This window comes from Chelonoidis abingdonii, chromosome 21, assembly GCF_003597395.2.
Source record: "Chelonoidis abingdonii isolate Lonesome George chromosome 21, CheloAbing_2.0, whole genome shotgun sequence".
In the NCBI taxonomy this organism is placed as follows: Eukaryota; Metazoa; Chordata; order Testudines; family Testudinidae; genus Chelonoidis; species Chelonoidis abingdonii.
In genome coordinates this window covers 1,216,455-1,227,016 of record NC_133789.1, presented here as the reverse complement: position 1 = coordinate 1,227,016, position 10,562 = coordinate 1,216,455, and positions in this window count along the sequence as shown.

Below are 10,562 nucleotides of genomic sequence, written 5' to 3'. Positions count from 1 at the left end.
ATAAATGTCTGCTCCCAGCATGGCTCCTGGCTCTATCCACCCCAGCGCTATGCCCTGCAGTCTGCACTGCCCTGGGGGGGTGTATGTGGGAGGGAGCTGGGGCAGCGCCTCCTGCTCAGGTTGTGCCTGCCCTGGGGGGAGATGGGGCTGGGACCCCAGCCCATCTTGCTAAGTGTCATAGTCGCTGCGGTGAAGGGAAGAGAACTCCTGGCTGTCCCCATGCGCCTCCCCAGCAGGCATGGGAGGCTCATGATGAACCCACCAGCCACTCTAGTCCCCATGGCAGCCTGGGGCAGTGCTGGGCCTTGCTTGGCCATGGTACCCCCACCCCTTGCTGCTCTGCCAGGGCGAGCTGTAGTTTGCTGGTCTCTGTGCTAAACCTGATCCCCAAAAGGCAGGTCAGAGAGTCTCCCCTGCCAGGCTGAGGTCCTGCCCTCTGCCTTCTGGAGCAGGGCGTGAAGACGAGGCCACGCCAGGGCGTTTAAAGTGAGGAGCATTTCAACCTGCCAGTGCTCCTCGATCTTCCCTGTGCCAGCAGCCGCTGGGTGATACCCATTGCCCAGACTGGTGTGTGAGGAATCCTGGCCCTTGTGTGTGGCACCAAGTCCAGTGGGCAGAGCTGCCTTCATGCACCAGTCAGCTTGGAGCAGCAGCTCAGCAGCGTGAGCCGTGCTGCCGGAGAGGTCTCAGCATTAGCTGCTGTCTCCTCTGCTCCCCCAGAGACCCTAGTCTCTCTGTGCCCCCCTATGGGAGACCCTCCAGGTTGCAGCGGGGGGCTGGTCCATCAGGCATTGGGCTCGTTCCCCCAGCGTGGCGCAGGGCCCAGGAGTGGAACGGGGAGGTGCAGAGGGCTGTGCGTGGGACTAAACGCTCCTAGCCCCTCCTCCCCCCGCCAAGCGGCGCTGGCACCTGTGGCAGGTTCGAGGGGAGAACTGCCCTTTCCAGTGCTCCAGAACCAGACTGTCCCATCCAGCATTAAGCTCCCGCTCTCGCTGCTTCTCTCCCTTCTCCAGCCCCCTGTCCTGTGTGTCATTCCTCCTTTGCCCTTCCTCCCCCATGGCAGCTCCCATCTGCCCCCACGTGGGCTTCATTCCACCCCACATCCATCCCCTCTAGGCCTGGGCTCAGTGATGCTTCCATCAATTTGTCACGGCTGAGATTCGAAGGGCACTGGGGGAGCTCGCCCTTCGCTGAGCTACTGGTTCAGGCTCTCTGCAAATGCAGGCAGCTGTCATGATCACCTTTGAAGGTTTTCTTCACCACCAGAAGGGCTAGACGCTCACGTGCTGAATATGGGCAGCACCAAGCGGGTGAGATGCAGCCTGTGGGTGGCATGACTGGCAGCCCAGCAGGGGTTGATGCTGATGCTGCCTTCTGTCAGAGGAGCTGTTACAGCCAGGTCCTCACCATACCTGGGCTCTGAAGATCCTGTCGCATTTCCTCGTTGTGTGGGAGCCACAGCCCAGTGCAGCGGCATCAGCTCCTCTCACACCAAGGCTGGAGCAGTCACTATTGGCTTCCCCGCCTATGGAATCTGGTGCTGTGCCCTGGGTGCAGAATGGCCGCTTTGCCCCACCTCAGCAGTAGCTGCATCTCTGGAGTCAGTAAAGCCCACGGGGCTCCCGCTGCATGGCAGGTGCTCCGGCAATAGATGTTGCTTATTACAGGGCATGTGAGAAGCAGATTCATGAGCCTCTGGATCAGAGATGAGCTCAGAGCTGATCGCTCTGGCCTGGGTGCTCCATGGGGCTGGGGCTGTTGCTCCTCGTTGTATGGCTGTGGGGTTAGAATTGGCTCAGGGAAGGCAGTGCAGAGGCCCAGGGCTCATGTCTTGGGACAACTCAGAATTTACCCCAGTGGGTCCCTCTTCCTGAAGGCCGAGCAACCGTTGCCTGGCACCAGCCCTGGCAGCAGTGCAGGCTGTAGTTCAGCCTGTCACAAGCATCAGAGCAAACACACCAGCAGGGTGGGGGCATTCCCCCTGGCAGCCCTGGCACCTGCAGCTGCAAGGCGGCGGTGTGATGACTAGGCATTGTTGGTGTGTTCTGCTGCCAGGCAGGTGTGTTCTCCTAAAGCCAGCCAGGCAGTTGCATTACACTCCGGTGAGCCTGGCACCGCAGGCTGGGGCTGGCGCTAACCGAGCACTGTGTTGGCCCCATTCCACGTCTGCTTCCGCCTCTGCAGTGAGGCTCTGGCCACCTCGTGCCCAGCTGCATCCCTAGCTCACCCCTGGCTCCAGCCTCCTGCCCTGGCACTTTCATCTTCCCACTCGCCTGTGGGGGCTGCAGGGGCCGGAGTCACCTGGGTCCTTGAAGCAGAGAGGTGGGGGAGGAAGCTGTGTTATGTGACTCACCTATCAGCGGGGGCAGGGAGGGATACTCACCGGTCCCTCCTTCACCTCCATGCACCTCAGTGCCAAGCACTGACAGTCCTGCCTGATGCCTCGTTAATGCCAGGCCCACCACCCCAGCCCTGTCCCGGCAGGCAGCGCTCTCCTGGCCGCAGGCAGAACCAGGCTAAGCTGTGCAAATCCTGCTGCTGGGCTCAGCTGGGTGTGGGCTCAGCCAGGACTCTCTGTGCAGAGGGCCGATGGGCGCGGGAGCTGCTGCAGGCGAATTAGCACCCTGCTCCAGCAGCTCCCCTGAAGGAGCCAACATCCCAGGCCCACTTGTTTGTGTCTCAGACGAGAGGCTGGTGCACGTGAGCAGCCGGTGCAGCTAGTGCTGCGTGATACAGGCCGTGGGAGGGGAACATGGAAACAAACAACTTCTCCAGCGAGGCCGTGCGCTCAACCAGCCGGGCAGAGCTAAGCCAGGACGCTTCAGAGCCTCCAAGGGCAACAACACAGGCTGGGGAGTGCAAGGCCCGAGGGACCAGTCTGAGCTCCTGCACCCCCAGGCCGGCACCATCCTCAGGCTTAGGTCTTCCTACAGCAATACAGATGTAAGCAGCCCCCTCCCTGTGGGACTGGGCGAGAAAGTGCTCACGCTCCCCTGGGCCTGAGTCAATGGGAGCAGTTTCACTCCCTGTTTGCATAAATTAAGTCCATTGGCAGAACTGTGGGGAAGGGGGAGCCCAGGGCTGGGATAACAGAGGGCTGCGGGTCGGGATTGAGGGACACCAGCAGAGCCGGGGGTGGGTAGCTTGCACAGTCCCTGCCCAGCTGTGCCTGGCTCCTGTTAGTGCTTTGGGCTCCTCACATTCACAAGCACCAAAGTCGCTCGGAGCGTGGAGAAGAGGGCAGCCACCCAGAGCACCTGGGCCCCTCTACTACCAGGCTGCACAGGGCAGTGATGACCTGCACCTACCTTACAAAGCCCATCTCGGAGCTCTCTGAGCAGGGGCCCAGTCCCCAGAGCCCAGGCTTCCCTGCTCTGGGTCGGGAGGCTGATTTCTCCAGGCCAGGGGACTGGGAGCTCACGTTTTCTGGCCGCCCAGCTCAGTGAAGAAGCCTGTGACCAGCTCCTATTCAGCCTGAGCGTGGAAGATGAACTGCAGGACCTCCCCGTCTCTGTCCTCCTAAAAGCCAACACAACTTGCTTGGCTAACAATATGTGTCCACCCACCACCTCTCTGAGCAGTGGGCGGCAGCGTGGCAGGGCTGTATATAAGGGGGGGAAGCGCTGCCTGCCTGACACTTCAATCAGCAGCCAGGACAGCAAGCGCCAGGAAAGAGCAGAGGTAAGTGTCCTCTTTGTGTTTCCTATTTGTAATGGGGACAGAGCGCACCTGAGTCCCAAGCTCCCCTAGGAAAGGAGGGAGGAGGGACTCCTGGGACCGGCTCTAGCAACCCCACGGCAGTGCTCAAATTACAGGGGGGCTGGTTCTCCTGGCTACTTTTCGGGGCTACCTCCCTGCTGTCTTACGGTCATTGTCCTTCGCACTCACTCACTCACTCATCAAAGCAGCCGCTTGACATTTAGGGCCCCCCGGAGGCGAATCTGCGGCTGGCTGCAGGGTTTAGCAGGGACTTTGTGCTTAGGTAACTTCAGGACTTTTTCCCCCTAAAAGGCTCCAGGATGAGATGCTGAGAACTCATAATAATTCAGCAGAGCTTCTGCAGCCCCTCATACATACCATGTCACTGGGCTGAGCTTCATGCGGGGTCTTCAGGGGCAGTGGTGGGGCTTGCTGCCGTGCTGACAGCAATGCCCACAGGCTGGAAAGGCAGAAGCAGGCAGGTCCCACAAGCAGCCGCGGGAGGGTAATAATGAAAAATCAGGGAGCTACACCCACCCACACCCCGTTAGGCAGGGGCTGGCCATAGGAATAGCCACTGTCCACACGCTGTCCGTGCAGGGCTGCTCACCATCTCCCGCTCTCTGCAAAGCCGCGGCCACTGAGGACGGAATTCATGCTTGGCAGAAACGACCTGCCATTAATGCCCCCACCTCCACCCCAGGCTCTAGCCCAAGCCGCAACGTCAAGTCACACAGCTATTTTTAGCGTTCTGGTGCGAGCCTCGCAGCCCAGGTCTGCGGATTGAGTGGGACATGCCCTGAGGTTCACTCCAGTAACCGCCCAGGTCATCCAGCTGAAAACACACTGCCCCATCTCCCCCAGCAGAGTCAGGCCACGCTGCGTTTCAGTCCCAACCCCGAGGTTCCAGCGAACAAATCTCTCCCACGTCAGGGCTGAGTCCCAGGTGGACAGTGCCTGCAAAGAGCCTGGCGAAAGCCCCTAGCAGGCCCATGGGTGGCGTGGAGACGGCCTGGGGCTCTTTCTGCCCTCGGTTTGGTTCACTCTGTCCTGTCTGCCAGGAGCAGTGGCCAGAGCAGGGACTTGGATTCTCCTCCCAGCCCTGCCACCAGCTGGCTGTGTATTGGCCCCCCAGAGTCAGAGAGAGCTGTTCATCCATGGCTGGGAGGTATCCCAGCAGGGGAGGTGCTGGCGCAGGGCACAGGGCTGCTGTTATTCCTCCAGCTCAGCCCTGCCTGCTTTATTAGCATTGCCCCACTCTGGCAGTGCAAGGATTTCAGTGCCAAAGGCTTGTCCCTACCCCTGGTGCAAATTCCACACTGCCCAGGCAGGCACCCCCAGGAGGGTGACGCTGCTGCTCCTTTGGCTGAGATCCCCCAGGGGTCGTGACATGGCAAGTTCTCTTCTGTTAACAGCCAGCAGAGGCTACTTCCAGAGATGAACCTGATGCTTCAAGTCACCTTCCTCGGTCTCCTGTCCCTGCCGGTGCAGGGCTGGGTTCAGAGCAGATCCCTGCAGAGTGAGAGATGGAGTGAGCTGGACCTGCCGCAGAACAAAGAGCTGGTGAGCTGGGGGGTGGTCTCTCTCCTAGATCGGGGGGCTGAGGCTCTTTGCACAAGGCATTGCCATGACGTAGAAGCTGGAAGCGGCTCTCGCTACCCCCAAGGCGGGGGTGTGGAAAGGCTTTTGATGAATAACTGATCATGTTCCCCTTGTAGCTGTTATATGGGGGGGGGTGTCTTTCTTTTCCATAACACAGGCTTGGGGAGGGGGGTGGCTGGGATCAAAGGAAGCGGGGAGTCAGCGAGATACCTCTGTGCTGAGGTTACATTAGCCAAGCCTTGAGAGGGGCCTCTGGGCTTTCTCTGCCGTCTCTGGAGCCACGTGCCCTACAGGAGGCTTCATTTCAAGTGCCCATTAGGGCCTCACTAATGAGCCACAATACCAGTGCCAGATGAATTTGCTCTCGCCGTGATGACTCATGCCACGACAGGTCCTGCAGGGCCAGCCCGTCTCCCAGTCTGCGGGAGGCATTGTCTGGAGGAGAGCAGGCAAACCCCCCCCAGGGGAGTCCAGGCTCAATGGGCCCTAAAAACAGAGGGTCACGTGGCTAACACGTGTGTCTGTACGAGACACGGGAGCAAGGCCGTGGCCTGTCGCCCTTACGCTGGGAGCGGATACAGCTCCTCAGCCTGACTCCACAAGGAGCCCCTCTGCTGCTCCCTGCAGAGTCCCCCATGCCCTATGGTGAGAGCACTCTGAGCTCAGCACGGCCCTAAGCGTCCCGTCCGCCGGCTCTCAGCCAGACAAAGCGGGTAAGGGGGGTGCCCCCGGGATCGGAACGGGCCAGCCCCTTCAGATGAATGAGCTTCCCCTTGGGACGTTCTCCCTGGCTGCTGCTGCTGGACAGAGAAAACCATTCATAGACGGAGCCGCGCAGCTCCAAATACAGTGAGGTGCAGAGGTACCGGAGCCGTGGGGCTGGCTGTTCCAGGAGGATGTGAGCTCCAGCGAGGCTAAGGGCCCGGGAAGGGGGTTTGTGGGCCTGAGCTGCTCACTCCCAGCTGCCTTGCCAAGCCAGGAGCTGCAGGCTGCTCCCTGTCCTACCTCGTGTCCAGCCCCTCCGGCCCAGCACTGAGAGCTGCTCCCAGCAGACTCTGTGGAGCAGGCTCCAGCAGTTAGCAGGACCCAGGCTGTTAATGCACCAGCCGACTCAGGCCGTGTTTCCCCCCACAGTTCCTAAGTGCCCTGAAGAGCTACTTCAGCAGCAGAGGGATCCACATAGAGAAGACTGCGCCGGCCTTCATGCTGTCCACAAGGAATCGCTACCAGGGGACCAGGAAGAACGAGAGCTGCTGGCCCCCGAGAAGGGGGCAGATGACTAGGAAGAGCTGATGGCAGGTAATTGCTCCCTTTCCTCGTCTCTGCTCAGGACCGGCTGGCTTGGCACTCGTAAGACAGACGATGCACGGGGCCCCGTGAGCATCCCATGGGCAGTTAGTTTTGTCCCCTCTGTAATGCATTTGCCCGAGTTGCCCGGACAGCTGCAGAGGTAGCGTGGGCTAGTGTCACGGAGTCACCAGGCGATGCTCTGGAACTGCTCCCCACCAAGCCAGGCAGGACTTTGGGGAGCCTCCTCTCCCTTGGAGCAGACTTGTTCAGGGCAAGAAGCTCACACGTCTTCACCTCCTGGGTCTCTCCTTGGAGCATTCAGCATCCTCTGCCCCTCCGTGCGCTTCCCACAGCGAGCCCACCCAGGCGGGGTCCTGGGGAAGCCACAGGGTTCTGCACCCCCACTTTGCAGTCAGACGTGACTCTCAGCCAGCAAAACAGAGGTTTATTCGATGACAGGAACAGGGTCTAAAACAGAGCTTGTAGGTACAGCGAACCAGACCCCTCGGCCGGGTCCATTCTGGGGGGCAGTGAGCCAGACCCCTAGGTCTGCACTTCACTCCTTATCCCCAGGTAGCTCCAGACTAACCACCCCCTCCAGCCCCTCCTCTCTGCTCAGCTCCTTTCCCGGGCCAGGAGGTCACCTGATCCCTTTGTCTCCAACACCTTCAGCTGGCACCTTTGCAGAGGAGGGGCCCAGGCCATCAGTTGCTAGGAGACAGAGTGCCAGGCATTTAGGTGCACTGGCCCTTTGCTCTGCCAGATACTTAAGAACTGCCTAGGGGACCCTGAGGCACCAACACAGTGTTCAGAGAAAACATTTAGAACATTCCCAGTTCGTCACAGCTAGTGGAGTGGAAATGGGACTGGAACCCAGGAGCCAGCAGGTTTATTGTGAGCAGTGTGGCCTTGTCCCTCTGATGGGGATGATGAACCGGGGGGTGAAGCTTCACGCTGCAATGTCTACAAAGAGCACTCGGGGAAAAGCCCAAGCAAGAACTAGACAGAGTTGTTCCACTATATGCTTCCCAGCCACACATGGGGAGTGTTCGAGCCCTGCCTTGTGACAAGCATCGGCCCCCACCTCTGCATTGCTTCCCAAGCACATGCAGTATAACTGGTACCCTCGAGTTCGACTGGAAGGGAGCCCGTGCAAGGGAGGGCAGGCCCAGGCCCAGGCCCCACACCAGCCTTGTCCCGGTGATTGTTCTATAAGAAACGAAATATGCAAAATTCCAGACAATTTTCATGACTGACCAGGTGCAATGTGGGGGGTTTATGCCACTGTGAGCTAACAGGCATAAGACATGGCTGGAAGCAGAGCCTGGATTAGAGGAGTGTAAATTCTGGGGAGCACACCTGGAGGCAGGATGCTGGAGCCGATGAGAATACCAGGCTCTATGGGCCTGAGGATTGGAGCCGGTGCGGCAGGAAGCGGGATAGCAGGCTACAGGGGACAATGCTCTGCTCCAGTGTGTACCATAACTCTCTGTTACAAGCATCCTGCCTTCCAGAGTCTAGCGCTGACTGATTCTACCTTTCCCGTTTAGGTGGAGTCTTGGCAACACGATTTCTTCTGCCTCTGAGTACTTCACAGTGATGCACTGACTCTCTCCTGCCGTTGTGCCGCTACACACGCACGCGCGCGCGCACACACACGCACACAGGAGAGACCTTTTTATATTTGCTGGGCTCTGCCTGCAATACTGCGCTGTAGGGTTTGGATTCAATACATTCTACACTCTAATGCTTGTCATGTCACCTTCTTTGTGAATACCAGCAGCAGATGAGCTGCCCTTTGGCTGTGTCTCCGCACGTGAGGTACCTGCTCCTTTCCCCAGACCAGTCCAGGAGTCGGCAAGAAGGGTTTGCACTGTCTGTCATACAAACAGGAGAAATCAAAATTATGTGTTGAAAAGAAATGACGAGACATAGCCCCTGTCCCTGAGTACCTCCCGGGAGTGAGAAAGCGTTAATATTATGTAATGAGAATGCTGCAGCATCCTTAATGATGGAGTAGCCGCCATCATCATAATTGTCTAATCTACCTATTGTTTATAATGCACCCATCACCATAGTATCTGGTCACTGCCCGCCTCCCCTGTCTTTCTTGGACACCTAGAGCTCCTGCTTCAGCTCTTGAACTTATAAATTTTGTCTGGACCTTTTAAAAGTAGGTTTCTTTAGTGTCTTTGCAGCTGTCATAAGAGGACTTAGACCAGATTCTGCCCAAAGCCCCAGAGAGCACCATCCCTGGGGCAGGTTTCTTCCCCCTCCCGCTGCCAAACAGCTCCTGCTGCGTTGATCTCACCCCCTGTCCTGGACAATCAAAATAGCAACCCCCACCCAGTTCCAGGCACCTGCAGTCAGGAATTCCCAAGGCCCATGCACCTAAGCAGGGCACAGTCCCATAGCCTGTCGTAGCAAGGATGTGACATGGTGCTGCAGAAGAGGTTTCTGGCATATTTTGGTTTTGTTTCCTTAGTGAGATAAGGATGTGGGGGGTACCTGCTGGTACCAAATGTCACGGGGTCCCCAGCCGATGCTCTGGAACTGCTCCCCACCAAGCCAGGCAGGACTTTGGGGAGCCTCCTCTCCCTTGGAGCAGACTTGTTCAGGGCAAGAAGCTCACACGTCTTCACCTCCTGGGTCTCTCCTTGGAGTCTGCTGCAAAGGTGCCAACTGAGGTTGAGACAAAGGAAGGTGACCTCCTGGCCCGGGAAAGGAGGCTGAGCAGAGAGGAGGGGCTGGAGGGGTTGAGAGTCTGGAGCTGCGTGTGGATGAGGAGTGAAATGCAGATCTGGGGGTCTGCTCACTGCCCCCCAGAATGGACCTGGCCGGAGGGTCTAGTACGTATCTACAAGCCTGTTTTAGACCCTAGATCCTGTCTCGAATAACCTCTGTATTCTGGCTGGCTGAGAGTCACTCTGATCTGCAAAGTGGCTGGCGCAGACCTGTGGTTTCCCCAGGACCCCGCTGGGGCGACTCGCTTGGAAGCGCACGGAGGGCCAGAGGATGCTGAATGCTCCAAGGAGAGACCCAGGAGGTGAAGACGTGTGAGCTTCTTGCCCTGAACAAGTCTGCTCCAAGAAGAGGACGGAGGCTCCCCAAAGTCCTGCCTGGCTTGGTGGGGAGCAGTTCCAGGCATCGGCTGGGGGATCCCCTGACATTTTAAGGATACCAGCAGTACCCCCCACATCCTTATCTCACAAGGAAACAAAACCAAATATTGCTCCCAAGGGGGAATAGCTCTTCCTCCTGCCTTGAATGGTAGCCATGTCAGAGGACATACCCTGCCTGCCTTGCACTCATCCGTATCTGCTGCAAAGGTGCCAACTGAGGTTGAGACAAAGGAAGGTGACCTCCTGGCCCGGGAAAGGAGGCTGAGCAGAGAGGAGGGGCTGGAGGGGTTGAGAGTCTGGAGCTGCGTGTGGATGAGGAGTGAAATGCAGATCTGGGGGTCTGCTCACTGCCCCCCAGAATGGACCTGGCCGGAGGGTCTAGTACGTATCTACAAGCCTGTTTTAGACCCTAGATCCTGTCTCGAATAACCTCTGTATTCTGGCTGGCTGAGAGTCACTCTGATCTGCAAAGTGGCTGGCGCAGACCTGTGGTTTCCCCAGGACCCCGCTGGGGCGACTCGCTTGGAAGCGCACGGAGGGCCAGAGGATGCTGAATGCTCCAAGGAGAGACCCAGGAGGTGAAGACGTGTGAGCTTCTTGCCCTGAACAAGTCTGCTCCAAGAAGAGGACGGAGGCTCCCCAAAGTCCTGCCTGGCTTGGTGGGGAGCAGTTCCAGGCATCGGCTGGGGGATCCCCTGACATTTTAAGGATACCAGCAGTACCCCCCACATCCTTATCTCACAAGGAAACAAAACCAAATATTGCTCCCAAGGGGGAATAGCTCTTCCTCCTGCCTTGAATGGTAGCCATGTCAGAGGACATACCCTGCCTGCCTTGCACTCATCCGTA